The sequence below is a fragment of the Silene latifolia genome, chromosome 10, assembly GCF_048544455.1.
Source record: "Silene latifolia isolate original U9 population chromosome 10, ASM4854445v1, whole genome shotgun sequence".
NCBI classification, from domain to species: domain Eukaryota; kingdom Viridiplantae; phylum Streptophyta; class Magnoliopsida; order Caryophyllales; family Caryophyllaceae; genus Silene; species Silene latifolia.
Window position 1 is genome coordinate 164,315,881 of NC_133535.1, and position 16,131 is coordinate 164,332,011.

Genomic DNA, 16,131 nt, shown 5'->3' on the forward strand with positions numbered 1-16,131 from the left:
CGTGTATTATACACTTCAATTTCGATCGTTCGGAAGGACGTCACGGAACTGTTTCTTTTTCTCCTGTTTTTCAGTCACGCGTCCTAGCGCATTTCAGGAATCAACCTGTTCGATTTCAAGTATCAACCTGCTCGATTTCAGCCTCAAATAACGAGCTTTAACACATTTTTCACGATAATCCAAGTTTCGGCAAATGCTGGTTTGTGGCACACCGGCACCCCAAAATGTCTTCCGTTGGTGGTCAAACTTTGCGTGGCGCTTTATCTGACCCAACAACTTTCTATGTGATTTCCGAAAAATTTTATTCCGGGACCCCGGAATCCCGAAACCGTGTATTATATACACTTCAATTTCACTGTTCGGAAGGTCGTACCGAACCTGTTTCTTTTTCTACCTTTTTTTCGATCACGCGTCCGAGCTCATTTCGAAATCAACCTGTTCGATTTTAGGAATCAACTGCTTTCGATTTTTGTCTCAAATAACGACCTTTAATACATTTTTCACGATAATCCGAGTTTCTGCGAATGCTGGTTTGTGGCACACCGGCACCCCAAATGTCTTCCGTTGGTGCTCAAACTTTCGTGGCCGCTTTATCTGACCCGAGGAACTTTCTATGTGATTTCGAGAATTTTATTCTCAACCCCGGAATCCCGAAAAACCGTGTATTATACACTTCAATTTCAGCCGTTCGGAAGGTCGTACCGGAACCTGTTTCTCTTTCTCCCTGTTTTTCAATCACGCGTCCTAGTTCATTTCAGGAATCAACCTGTTCGATTTTAGGTATCAACCTGCTCGATTTCAACCTCAAATAACGAGCTTTAACACATTTTTCACGATAATCCGAGTTTCGTGAAAGTGGTTTGGGCACACCGCACCCCCGAATGTCTTCCGTTGGTGCTCAAACTTTACGTGGCCGCTTTATCTGACCCGAGGAACTTTCTATGTGATTTCCGGAGAATTTTATTCCGGGACCCCGAATCTCGAAAACCGTGTATTATACACTTCAATTTCACTAGTTCGGAAGGTCGTACCAACTGAACCTCTTTTTTTTCGCCATGTTTTTCAATCACGCGTCCGAGCTCATTTCAGAATCAACCTGTTTGATTTCAAAATCAACATGCTCAATTTCAGACTCAAATAACGAGCTTTAATACATTTTTCACGATAATCCGAGTTTTGGCGAATCTTTGGTTTGGGCACACCGGCACCCCAAATGTCTTCCGTTGGTGCTCAAACTTTGCGTGGCCACTTTATCTGACCCGAGGAACTTTTTATGTGATTTCCGGAGAATTTTATTCCGGGACCCCGAATCCCGAAAAACCGTGTATTATACACTTCAATTTCAAATTCGGAAGGTCGTCACGGAACCTGTTTCTTTTTCTCCCTGTTTCAATCACGCGTCCTAGCTCATTTCAGGAATCAACCTGTTCGCATTCAGGTATCAACCTGCTCGATTTCAGCCTCAAATAACGAGCTTTAACACATTTTTCACGATAATCCGAGTTTCGGCGAATCTTTGGTTTGGGCACACCGGCACCCCCAAATGGCTTCCGTTGGTGCTCAAACTTTGCGTGGCCGCTTTATCTGACCCGAGGAACTTTCTATGTGATTTCCGGAGAATTTTATTCTGAACCCCTAATCCCGAAAAACCGTGTATTATACACTTCAATTTCACCGTTCTCGGAAGGTCGTCACGAACTGTTTCTTTTTCTCCCTGTTTTTCAATCACGCGCCCTAGCTCATTTCAGGAATCAACCTGTTCGACTTCAGGTATCAACCTGCTCGATTTCAGCCTCAAATAACGAGCTTAACACATTTTTCACGATAATCCGAGTTTCGGCGAATGCTGGTTTGTGGCACACCGGCACACCGAAATGTCTTCCGTTGGTGCTCAAACTTTACGTGGCCGCTTTATCTGACCCGAGGAATTTTCTATGTGATTTCCGGAGAATTTTATTCCGGGACCCCGGAATCTCGAAAAACCGTGTATTATACACTTCAATTTCAGCCGTTCGGAAGGTCGTACCGGAACTTGTTTCTTTTTCGCCCTGTTTTTCAATCACGCGTCCGAGCTCATTTCAAGAATCAACCTGTTCGATTTCAGGTATCAACCTGCTCGATTTCAGCCTCAAATAACGAGCTTTAACACATTTTTCACGATAATCCAAGTTTCGGCGAATGCTGGTTTGTGGCACACCGGCAACCCCAAATGTCTTCCGTTGGTGCTCAAACTTTGCGTGGCGCTTTATCTGACCCGACAACTTTCTATGTGATTTCCGAAGAATTTTATTCCGGGACCCCGGAATCCCGAAAAACAGTGTATTATACACTTCAATTTCAGCCGTTAGGAAGGTCGTACCGGAACCTGTTTCTTTTTCTACCTGTTTTTCGATCAAGCGTCCGAGCTCATTTCAGGAATCAACCTGTTCGATTTCAGGAATCAACCTACTCGATTTCAGCCTCAAATAACGACCTTTAATACATTTTTCACGATAATCCGAGTTTCGGCGAATGCTGGTTTGTGGCACACCGGCACCCCCAAATGTCTTCCGTTGGTGCTCAAACTTTGCGTGGCCGCTTTATCTGACCCGAGGAACTTTCTATGTGATTTCCGGAGAATTTTATTCCTGAACTCCGGAATCCCGAAAAACCGTGTATTTATACACTTCAATTTCAGCCGTTCGGAAGGTCGTACCGGAACCTGTTTCTTTTTCTCCCTGTTTTTCAATCACGCGCCCTAGCTCATTTCAGGAATCAACCTGTTCGACTTTAGGTATCAACCTGCTCGATTTTAGCCTCAAATAACGAGCTTTAACTCATTTTTCACGATAATCCGAGTTTCGGCGAATGCTGGTTTGTGGCACACCGGCACCCCGAAATGTCTTCCGTTGGTGCTCAAACTTTACGTGGCCGCTTTATCTGACCCGAGGAACTTTCTATGTGATTTCCGGATAATTTTATTCCGGGACCCCGGAATCTCGAAAAACCGTGTATTATACACTTCAATTTCAGCCGTTCGGAAGGTCGTACCGGAACTTGTTTCTTTTTCGCCCTGTTTTTCAATCACGCGTCCGAGCTCATTTCAGGAATCAACCTGTTTGATTTTAGAATCAACCTGCTCGATTTCAGACTCAAATAACGAGCTTTAATACATTTTTCACGATAATCCGAGTTTCGGCGAATCTTTGGTTTCTTTTCACCGCACCCCCAAATGTCTTCCGTTGGTGCTCAAACTTTGCGTGGCCGCTTTATCTGATCCGAGGAACTTTCAATGTGATTTCTAGAGAATTTTATTCCTAACTCCGGAATCTCGAAAACCGTATTATACACTTCAATTTCAGCCGTTCGGAAGGTCGTACCGGAACCTGTTTCTTTTTCTACCTGTTTTTCGATCACGCGTCCGAGCTCATTTCAGGAATCAACCTGTTCGATTTCAGCCTCAAATAACGACCTTTAATACATTTTTCACGATAATCCGAAGCTTCAGAATCTTTGGTTTGGGCACATCGGCACCCCCAAATGTCTTCCGTTGGTGCTCAAACTTTGCGTGGCCGCTTTATCTGATCCGAGGAACTTTCTATGTGATTTCCGGAGAATTTTATTTCTGAACCCCGGAATCCCGAAAAACCGTGTATTATATACACTTCAATTTCAGCCGTTCGGAAGGACGTACCGGAACATGTTTCTTTTTCTCCCTGTTTGTCAATCACGCGTCCTAGCTCATTTCAGGAATCAACCTGTTCGATTTCAGGTATCAACCTGCTCGATTTCAGCCTCAAATAACGAGCTTTAACACATTTTTCACGATAATCCAAGTTTCGGCAAATGCTGGTTTGTGGCACACCGGCACCCCAAAATGTCTTCCGTTGGTGGTCAAACTTTGCGTGGCGCTTTATCTGACCCGACAACTTTCTATGTGATTTCCGAAAAATTTTATTCCGGGACCCCGGAATCCCGAAAAACCGTGTATTATATACACTTCAATTTCAGCCGTTCGGAAGGTCGTACCGGAACCTGTTTCTTTTTCTACCTGTTTTTCGATCACGCGTCCGAGCTCATTTCAGAAATCAACCTGTTCGATTTTAGGAATCAACCTGCTCGATTTTTGTCTCAAATAACGACCTTTAATACATTTTTCACGATAATCCGAGTTTCTGCGAATGCTGGTTTGTTGAACACCGGCACCCCAAATGTCTTCCGTTGGTGCTCAAACTTTGCGTGGTCCCTTTATCTGACCCGAGGAACTTTCTATGTGATTTCCGGAGAATTTTATTCCGGGACCCCGGAATCCCGAAAAACCGTGTATTATATACACTTCAATTTCAAATTGTTCGGAAGGTCGTAATCGGAACATGTTTCATTTTCTCCCTGGTTTTCAATCACGCGTCCGAGCTCATTTCAGGAATCAACCTGTTCGATTTCAGGTATCAACCTGCTCGATTTCAGCCTCAAATAACGAGCTTTAACACATTTTTCACGATAATCCGAGTTTGGACGAATGCTGGTTTGTGGCACACCGGCACCCCCAAATGTCTTCCGTTGGTGCTCAAACTTTGCGTGGCCACTTTATCTGACCCGAGGAACTTTTTATGTGATTTCCGGAGAATTTTATTCCGGGACCCTGGAATCCCGAAAAACCGAGTATTATACACTTCAATTTCAGCCGTTTGGAAGGTCGTACCGGAATCTGTTTTTATTTCTCCCTGTTTTTCAATCACGCGTCCGAGCTCTTTTCAGGAATCAACCTGTTCGATTTCAGCCTCAAATAACGAGCTTTAACACATTTTTCACGATAATCCGAGTTTCGGCGAATGCTGGTTTGTGGCACACCGGCACCCAAAAATGTCTTCCGTTGGTGCCAAACTTTGCGTGGCCGCTTTATCTGACCCGACAACTTTATATGTGATTTCCGAAAAATTTTATTCCGGGACCCCGGAATTCCGAAAAACCTTGTATTTATACAGTTCAATTTCAGCCGTTCGGAAGGTCGTACCGGAACCTGTTTCTTTTTCTCCCTGTTTTTCAATCACGCGTCCGAGCTCATTTCAGGAATCAACCTGTTCGATTTCAGGTATCAACCTGCTCGATTTCAGCCTCAAATAACGAGCTTTAACACATTTTTCACGATAATCCAAGTTTCGGCGAATCTTTGGTTTGTACACCGCAACCCCAAAAGTCTTCCGTTGGTGCTCAAACTTTGCGTGGCGCTTTATCTGACCCGACAACTTTCTATGTGATTACCGAAGAATTTTATTCCGGGACCCCGGAATCCCGAAAACAGTGTATTATACACTTCAATTTCAGCCGTTCGGAAGGTCGTACCGGAACTTGTTTCTTTTTCTACCTGTTTTTCGATCAAGCGTCCGAGCTCATTTCAGGAATCAACCTGTTCGATTTCAGGAATCAACCTACTCGATTTCAGCCTCAAATAACGACTTATAATACATTTTTCACGATAATCCGAGTTTCGGCGAATGCTGGTTTGTGGCACACCGGCACCCCCAAATGTCTTCCGTTGGTGCTCAAACTTTGCGTGGCCGCTTTATCTGACCCGAGGAACTTTCTATGTGATTTCCGGAGAATTTTATTCCTCAACCCCGGAATCCCGAAAAACCGTGTATTATACACTTCAATTTCAGCAGTTCGGAAGGTCGTACCGGAACCTGTTTCTCTTTCTCCCTGTTTTTCAATCACGCGTCCTAGTTCATTTCAGAAATCAACCTGTTCGATTTCAGGTATCAACCTGCTCGATTTCAACCTCAAATAACGAGCTTTAACACATTTTTCACGATAATCCGAGTTTCGGCGAAAGCTGGTTTGTGGCACACCGGCACCCCGAAATGTCTTCCGTTGGTGCTCAAACTTTACGTGGCCGCTTTATCTGACCCGAGGAACTTTCTATGTGATTTCCGGAGAATTTTATTCCGGGACCCCGGAATCTCGAAAAACCGTGTATTATACACTTCAATTTCAGCCGTTCGGAAGGTCGTACCGGAACCTGTTTCTTTTTCGCCATGTTTTTCAATCACGCGTCCGAGCTCATTTCAGGAATCAACCTGTTCGATTTCAGAAATCAACATGCTCAATTTCAGACTCAAATAACGAGCTTTAATACATTTTTCACGATAATCCGAGTTTTGGAGAATGCTGGTTTGTGGCACACCGGCACCCCCAAATGTCTTCCGTTGGTGCTCAAACTTTGCGTGGCCACTTTATCTGACCCGAGGAACTTTTTATGTGATTTCCGAGAATTTTATTCCGGGACCCCGAATCCCGAAAACCGTGTATTATACACTTCAATTTCAAACTTCGGAAGGTCGTACCTTAACCTGTTTCTTTTTCTCCCTGTTTCAATCACGCGTCCTAGCTCATTTCAGGAATCAACCTGTTCGCATTCAGGTATCAACCTGCTCGATTTCAGCCTCAAATAACGAGCTTTAACACATTTTTCACGATAATCCGAGTTTCGGCGAATGCTGGTTTGTGGCACACCGGCACCCCCAAATGTCTTCCGTTGGTGCTCAAACTTTGCGTGGCCGCTTTATCTGACCCGAGGAACTTTCTATGTGATTTCCGGAGAATTTTTTTCCTTAACCCCGGAATCCCGAAAAACCGTGTATTATACACTTCAATTTCAGCCGTTCAGAAGGTCGTACCGGAGCCTGTTTCTTTTTCTCCCTGTTTTTCAATCACGCGCCCTAGCTCATTTCAGGAATCAACCTGTTCGACTTCAGGTATCAACCTGCTCGATTTCAGCCTCAAATAACGAGCTTAACACATTTTTCACGATAATCCGAGTTTCGGCGAATGCTGGTTTGTGGCACACCGGCACACCGAAATGTCTTCCGTTGGTGCTCAAACTTTACGTGGCCGCTTTATCTGACCCGAGGAATTTTCTATGTGATTTCCGGAGAATTTTATTCCGGGACCCCGGAATCTCGAAAAACCGTGTATTATACACTTCAATTTCAGCCGTTCGGAAGGTCGTACCGGAACTTGTTTCTTTTTCGCCCTGTTTTTCAATCACGCGTCCGAGCTCATTTCAAGAATCAACCTGTTCGATTTCAGGTATCAACCTGCTCGATTTCAGCCTCAAATAACGAGCTTTAACACATTTTTCACGATAATCCAAGTTTCGGCGAATCTTTGGTTTGGGCACACCGCAACCCCAAATGTCTTCCGTTGGTGCTCAAACTTTGCGTGGCGCTTTATCTGACCCGACAACTTTCTATGTGATTTCCGAAGAATTTTATTCCGGGACCCCTAATCCCGAAAAACATGTGTGTATTATACACTTCATTTCACCGTTAGGAAGGTCGTCATCTAACCCGTTTCTTTTTCTACCTGTTTTTCGATCAAGCGTCCGAGCTCATTTCAGGAATCAACCTGTTCGATTTCAGGAATCAACCTACTCGATTTCAGCCTCAAATAACGACCTTTAATACATTTTTCACGATAATCCGAGTTTCGGCGAATGCTGGTTTGTGGCACACCGGCACCCCCAAATGTCTTCCGTTGGTGCTCAAACTTTGCGTGGCCGCTTTATCTGACCCGAGGAACTTTCTATGTGATTTCCGGAGAATTTTATTCCTGAACTCCGGAATCCCGAAAAACCGTGTATTATACACTTCAATTTCAGCCGTTCGGAAGGTCGTACCGGAACCTGTTTCTTTTTCTCCCTGTTTTTCAATCACGCGCCCTAGCTCATTTCAGGAATCAACCTGTTCGACTTCAGGTATCAACCTGCTCGATTTCAGCCTCAAATAACGAGCTTTAACACATTTTTCACGATAATCCGAGTTTCGGCGAATGCTGGTTTGTGGCACACCGGCACCCCGAAATGTCTTCCGTTGGTGCTCAAACTTTACGTGGCCGCTTTATCTGACCCGAGGAACTTTCTATGTGATTTCTGGATAATTTTATTCCGGGACCCCGAAATCTCGAAAAACCGTGTATTATACACTTCAATTTCAGCCGTTCGGAAGGTCGTACCGGATGTGACACCCTCAATTATCGCGGAAATGTAAACACGTAATTCTAGAATAAAACTGCATGGATATGTTTGTAATAGGTTCATTTGGGTAAAAACCTGTAATTTTTAAAACCTGAACCTGTTATAAAGATATCCAAATTGGAAGGTGTCAAACATACAAGGTCTAACTAGAAGTTTCATAACATAACCATCGCTAAAGTCGCGAATAGCAAATTATACAACTAAATGTAAAGAGGGAGACATATGTCCCTAAAATGTATGTGACATAAAAAGGGTTTAAGGGTCACCATAAAATAAAACCAGTCTAGGTCCCAAGGTTACTTTGCTCGCTAGCTCGTCCATGTACCCCATATATGCATCACCTACCTGTCATTCGCATTTTATACAAATACGAAAGCCACAGTCAGTGGGGAGTAACTCCGAGTTCTCCCAGCCACGAAATGTCATAATTAATATAACATGTAAACATAAGAATATGAATACGAATCACACACTGCCTTAGCATATAGATGCTAAGGCAATCGTGCTTATCATGTGAACAACAATATAACAACACATAGTCCTAGCATGTGAATACTAGACCGACTCATACTACACTATCATGTGAGTCACATAACACACGGGAATCCAAACTCTATCAACCATAGCCGGCTTGCATCTCACCTTCTATGATTCATAGAATCATCAAACAAGAAAGGGCAATATATCAAAGACAGGCATAAGTTCTTAGTACGGTCAATAGTCACTTTGTAACTCGAGTCTATACCACGAGGTAGGGAAGGTAATCGAACCGGTATCTTGGCTCAGCGGTTACTATTAAGAAAACATGGCCAAGAGACAACACAACCCTAGCCTAAAATCTGCGCAGACCTAGACATGCGGATACACACCACCGCACCCAAGACCCACAACTTTTTTTAAAACAAAGTGAAGTGAGTACCCTAAGGACACCACCGAAGGGTTGGCTAGTACTTAAGCTGACCCCATACTATCAAAATAAGTACCTGAGGTCATGCCCCAACTTGGATAAACATCCACTAGTCAGGAACACAAAGGCTATCAAGCAGTGAACATATACTCGTCAAAGACTATAAAGACCTATCTATGATGGAGGCCGAAATACTCACCTAGGACCTAGTCCCAGCTAGTCCCAGCTTGAATATTTTAGCCCACACCACACAAGACAAATAGGACACCCACTTAACCATAAGAGGGCAAAGAGTTCAACTTACCAACATAAATGTTAACATTCTATCATGTGAAAGGCTATATAAATGTCTATTCAAAGAGACAATCCAACAATATCCTCAATATCAACAATAATCCAAATTCCAATTAACCGTTAATCTCATAATTCATGAGAACAAGCTAAAATGGCAACAAGACAAGAAGACTGAAGTATAAGGCAACCAATTCATCCAACAACCAACATGTGAAATGATAATTACAAATATCAAGGCATAACATAAAACCTCCAATAACAACTAATCTCACCTCAAAGACAAACCCTCGACCCGAGTCCCGCGACGGGTCATCGGTCAAATCGAGGCTGACTGGTTTAAACCTAGCTTGACCAAACTCGTTCGGTCAATCTGGCCCAGCTCAGAGTCTTGGCCTACTTTGGCCCAAATTACAAAATTTATCGCAATATTATTCTCATGCTATTTCTAATTTCTATCATGTGAAAAACGAAAGTAACACATTATCAATCACCTAAACACTTAACAAACAACAGGCACACATTAACTACTAATGTGACATTAATTCGTCGAGTCACTCGGAATAGTTACCTTAAGCTAGCAAAGAGACAAGCAATAACTTGAGAAAGCTTCTAAAACCCAAAATTACTCTTCCTCTTCAACCACATATGAGCCACCTAAAATAATTATGTGAAAGGACGATATTAACGAATTATCTTTATATAAAATATGAGACGGAAATTAATTTAAATCAAAACATGTAAATCATATTCATTAGCTACTGTCTTATGTTCATAAACCATTATGACCCTCCCTTTTGACAGGCATACCAAGAAAATTTTCACAACTTTTACGCCCTAGAAACAGTCCCATAAAGCACCATTTTATCCGTCCCAAATGTCACGGCTCCCAAAACCGAGGCCAAAACAGCCCACACGGCCTCCATTTCGACTGTCCCAAAACAGTCAGAAGGCTGCACAAAAACTGGTACCAAAACAGAGTTCAAACAATCCTAAACCAGTCCTAAACCGAGTCAAAACAGGCCCAAAAATGTCCCAAAGTACCCGCAAAGCGGACTCAAAAACAGTCCTAATTTACTGCACAATACCACAACTAAACAAGATCCCAAATAGCATCCCAAAACAATCCCTACATGTCAGTATACACCGTCTCAAATATACCACTTACTAGCTAGCATCCCAAATGATCCCTAGAGGTCAGTATACACCGTCTCAATCATCTCCACATATCAGTATACACCGTCTCAACTATACAACTGACTAATTAACATCCATAATGATCCCTATATATAATTATACACTGTCTCAACTACAAAACAGACTAACCAGCTTTCAAAATACACAAATTTAACAAGTAATACTGAGTAACCTATCATTATTACCTTTTTCCGATTGAACTAATCATTTATGACTAACAAATATTCTACCAGACCGTCTATTTTAGTACATACAACCGTCTTATAATAAACAAAGCTAAAAACATAAATTGGGTTTGTAAAAATACATAACGAAAATGAATTTTACTTACAACGGATTGACGAGAACGACGAAAGGAGCGCTATGGAACAAAAATAGTTGAAAACGGATAAGGAACGAAGTACCGACGTCGATTAACAGATCAAATTTTGAAAAGGAAAAAGAATTCGCCAGAAGAAGAAAAAGAACGAAGAAGAAGAAAAGTTGACGTAAGAATGTGAAATGAGACAGCAGCCTGCTAGCCTGCTATTTATTATACGTACGTTTCTTCGTCGTTAAGAAACTTCGATCGTTATTAAAACCGTTTCGAGTTAAATTTAACCGATTTAAGTAAAAGTTTCAGTAATAAAACGGAATCAATAATAAATAAATTTAATGAGTGAAAATAAAATAAACTCAGCTAGTTAACGTAAATAATACGATATCCGCTTGAATCGGAATTATTAGCGATTTTTACGAAACTAACGGATATTAATAAAAATTGCTAATTTAGTGAAATAAGCTCAAAATAGCTAATTGGACGGTTTTGTTCCCAAAATCCATCTCGGGTTTACTTAAAACAACTTTCATAAGGACTCGTAAAGAAACGGAAATTATTAAATAAATAAACTCGAACTAATTTCAATAAACTCGAACTAACTTTAAATAAACTTATTAATGATTATTAAAATTAACGTATCGAATTATGATGAAATTAATTAATTAGCTGAGAAAATAAATATATAAATCGTTAACCAACGTAATTAAATACAAAGTAGCAATTAAAATAATTTTATCCAACTTAATAAAATACGGGGTGTTACAATCACCCCATCTTTTAAAAAGTTTCGTCCTCGAAACTTGAAAGTATAAATAAAAGGTTATAAAAATAAAACTGAAATTGGAATCGGTAACCAAAACATTTAAAAGGTCACTTATCGTAAGAATCAAAATTCTTTCAAAAGTTTCAAATAAAATTTTCCGACGAACTGATTCTCATCGAGGAACGGAAGTGTTCTCGTTGCGCATTCAAGAACATCACATTCCAAATCCAAGATAAGGTCAAAGGCAAATCATTTGTATAAATCGAAAATCAAAATACTTTCAGAAACATTAATGAAAAGTTTTCAAATGTATAAGTCTCATTCATGGAACGAAATTGCCCTTGTCGTGCACACAAGAGCGCTAACTTTCCAAGTCAAAAACAAATTTAAAACCGAAAATCACTCGTCGACAAGAGTAGAACAAGTTATTAAACATTTCTAATAACGAGTTCTAACATCCGATCAACGTTAAAATCAAAAGAAAAGGTAATTTACCCAAATTTTCTTTTGCAAAAGCCAAAATAGAAATAAAGGTTTCACCTTTAAACTAAAAGGGGAGTTAAATTCCTGAAATATAATATTAAACTTTAACAAAGGCATCATGATTAGATCAAAGTGAATAGAAATTGGATAAAATTTACAAAAATCTCAGGTTTAGCAACTCAAAACCATGATAAAGAAGTCTATACTCAAAGAACAATTAGAAAATTAAATCGAATTTTCATTTTCAAATCTTTAAAATAGGTTAGGTTTGCAGAAGTGACATAAACTTTTAAAAATGAATCGAAACTGGTAGCTTGTAAGTTTAGAAGTTGTACAAAAAGGAAAGTAACTTAGATAACATAGAAACAAAGTATGTTAAGAGAGCTCAAACTTAATCAACAAGAGAGCTATAATGACTTTCATAGGGTAGAAATTGAAGTCAAAATTACAAGGATGTCAAAGATAGAGTTTCACAAGATACGAGTGTCAAACTTAAAGGAGAAGCAAGATGAAGCGAGGAAATGAGGTATGAACGGTAACGCTTATGATCAAGGAGAAAGGGAAATTAGACAACAAGGAAACGCCAGACACTCTTATCTCAAACAACAACATCACTCAAAACGGTTCCGAAAACTTCCTAACAACAAAACTCATAACCACATCACTCCCAAGGTTTTCCTCAATCGCTTATGTTACCTCATCCTAATCTATTCCCTGAAACAAGGTACTCCACTATAAGTGTGATCTCATCGCTCCAAATCCTCAAACATCCCGAAACAACTTTCACAAGCCTAAGGTTAAGGCTTCCAACAAAGCTATATTCGTATCCAACTAGTGACAACTATGGGTTCCTTAAAAAAGTAAACCTTCAATCAAGAATCCCAATACCAAGCTCTAAACTCCAAGAGAAGGTTCCTCAAATATTCCACAAGGTTCTCATTTCAAAACAAGGTAGTAACATACCAACCCCAAAATCTGAAAAATCAATAGGATCTCAAGTTTCTCTATCCTTTTACTTATCAAGGATTCCCAAAACAGAACTACACTCAGCTACACTCAGCTACGACATCATCCCATCATCTCAAGTACTCAATGCGACCTCAAGGTCTATAAAACTATAGGGTTAACAAATTCTTCTCAATACTAAGTCTCTCTCAACTCAAGAACTCTCAAGAGACAACTAATACCAAATCACATCACCAATACATTATCAAACCCTCATATCCAAAGTGATTATGGAAGCCAATCACAAACTCGACTACTTAGTCAACCCTATATCCTCAAATCCACCATTCAGTTTCATCCATTTTAAGTCAAGTAGTAAGCACTAGTATCCCAAACATAAACAACAATGCCATGTTCCATAACCTCAGTAAACAATGCAACTCACACTTGACACACAAAATCCACCAATCCAACGTACTGACTTTATCAAGGATCTATAGGTATAAGAATCACTAAGTATGTCTCATCACATTACCTAAGTCTTTCCATCATCAAATCCTCTCAAAACCAGGAAAGGGTCAAACACAAACAATCTCCTCAAAAGTCGAATTTTCCAACCAAGGTCAACATTTCTCACAAGAAAGAGTACTATCAAATGGCGTTAAGGGAGGATAAGCAAGGAACAAAAGACAAGTTAGGAGTACAAGCGTAGCTTTTAAAGTAAAACAGAAGGGAGTTTAGAAGGAGGATAAGCACCAAGAGATTAAGAATAAGGCGAGATACAAAAAGAACGAGAAACATCTTCAAGGAAGTAGAAGCATTCTTCAAAGGTTGAACAAATATTCACTCCTCAGCAATCGGCACTAAATCTTGATCTTCGTAAAATATAAGTGTCCTTTCAATGGAACGGAGATACTCTTGGCGATCACTCAAGAACATCAATATTCCAATTCAAAGACATAAAAATACATTTTTACACCAACAAATGATAAAACTAATTATCAGACGTCTCCAATAACAAGCTTTAACACTAATTGACGTTAAAACCAGTGAAAAACATTAAAATATTTTCAAAACCTTTAGTTCAAATTTTTTTTTTTATAATAAGGGTAATAACTCCATTAACTATAAATAAGTTCACGGTCATTGATCCAAGAACGCAACAATTATCAAATGACAATCAACAAACAGGTTAGTACCTAACAAAGAGCAAACACAAAGAGACTACAACATAAGGTCCTAAGTCTACCCATCTTACCCATCTCTCAAGTTTATTATTTTAAGGTCAAGTTATTTATATTGGGGTGCACAAACGTGCGTCGGAAGCAAATATGCTCTGATACCAACTGTGACACCCTCAATTATCGCGGAAATGTAAACACGTAATTCTAGAATAAAACCGCATGGATATGTTTGTAATAGGTTCATTTGGGTAAAAACCCTAATTTTAAAACCCGAACTCGTTATAAAGATATCCAAATTGGAAGGTGTCAAACATACAAGGTCTAACTAGAAGTTTCATAACATAACCATCGCTAAAGTCGCGAATAGCAAATTATACAACTAAATGTAAAGAGGGAGACATATGTCCCTAAAATGTATGTGACATAAAAAGGGTTTAAGGGTCACCATAAAATAAAACCAGTCTAGGTCCCAAGGTTACTTTGCTCGCTAGCTCGTCCATGTACCCCATATATGCATCACCTACCTGTCATTCGCATTTTATACAAATACGAAAGCCACAGTCAGTGGGGAGTAACTCCGAGTTCTCCCAGCCACGAAATGTCATAATTAATATAACATGTAAACATAAGAATATGAATACGAATCACACACTGCCTTAGCATATAGATGCTAAGGCAATCGTGCTTATCATGTGAACAACAATATAACAACACATAGTCCTAGCATGTGAATACTAGACCGACTCATACTACACTATCATGTGAGTCAAATAACACACGGAATCCAAACTCTATCAACCATAGCCGGCTTGCATCTCACCTTCTATGATTCATAGAATCATCAAACAAGAAAGGGCAATATATCAAAGACAGGCATAAGTTCTTAGTACGGTCAATAGTCACTTTGTAACTCGAGTCTATACCACGAGGTAGGGAAGGTAATCGAACCGGTATCTTGGCTCAGCGGTTACTATTAAGAAAACATGGCCAAGAGACAACACAACCCTAGCCTAAAATCTGCGCAGACCTAGACATGCGGATACACACCACCGCACCCAAGACCCACAACTTTTTTTAAAACAAAGTGAAGTGAGTACCCTAAGGACACCACCGAAGGGTTGGCTAGTACTTAAGTTGACCCCATACTATCAAAATAAGTACCCGAGGTCATGCCCCAACTTGGATAAACATCCACTAGTCGAACACAAAGGCTATCAAGCAAAGGAACATATACTCGTCAAAGACTATAAAGACCTATCTATGATGGAGGCCGAAATACTCACCTAGGACCTAGTCCCAACTAGTCCCAGCTTGAATATTTTAGCCCACACCACACAAGACAAATAGGACACCCACTTAACCATAAGAGGGCAAAGAGTTCAACTTACCAACATAAATGTTAACATTCTATCATGTGAAAGGCTATATAAATGTCTATTCAAAGAGACAATCCAACAATATCCTCAATATCAACAATAATCCAAATTCCAATTAACCGTTAATCTCATAATTCATGAGAACAAGCTAAAATGGCAACAAGACAAGAAGAATCAAGTATAAGGCAACCAATTCATCCAACAACCAACATGTGAAATGATAATTACAAATATCAAGGCATAACATAAAACCTCCAATAACAACTAATCTCACCTCAAAGACAAACCCTCGACCCGAGTCCCGCGACGGGTCATCGGTCAAATCGAGGTCGATCGGTTTAAACCTAGCTTGACCAAACTCGTTCGGTCAATCTGGCCCAGCTCAGAGTCTTGGCCTACTTTGGCCCAAATTACAAAATTTATCGCAATATTATTCTCATGCTATTTCTAATTTCTATCATGTGAAAAACGAAAGTAACACATTATCAATCACCTAAACACTTAACAAACAACAGGCACACATTAACTACTAATGTGACATTAATTCGTCGAGTCACTCGGAATAGTTACCTTAAGCTAGCAAAGAGACAAGCAATAACTTGAGAAAGCTTCTAAAACCCAAAATTACTCTTCCTCTTCAACCACATATGAG

General features: G+C 40.2%; 1 long non-coding RNA gene across 1 annotated transcript; it reads right to left on the minus strand.

Annotated features, from left to right (window-relative positions):
• Positions 1 to 8,157: 8,157 nt before the first annotated feature.
• On the minus strand, positions 8,158 to 16,131 carry LOC141609529 (uncharacterized). Its single transcript, XR_012527453.1, has 4 exons — positions 16,050 to 16,131; positions 14,549 to 14,627; positions 9,784 to 9,869; positions 8,158 to 8,359 (listed from the first exon to the last, which is right to left on the minus strand). It is a non-coding gene; the product is annotated as an uncharacterized LOC141609529 (long non-coding RNA).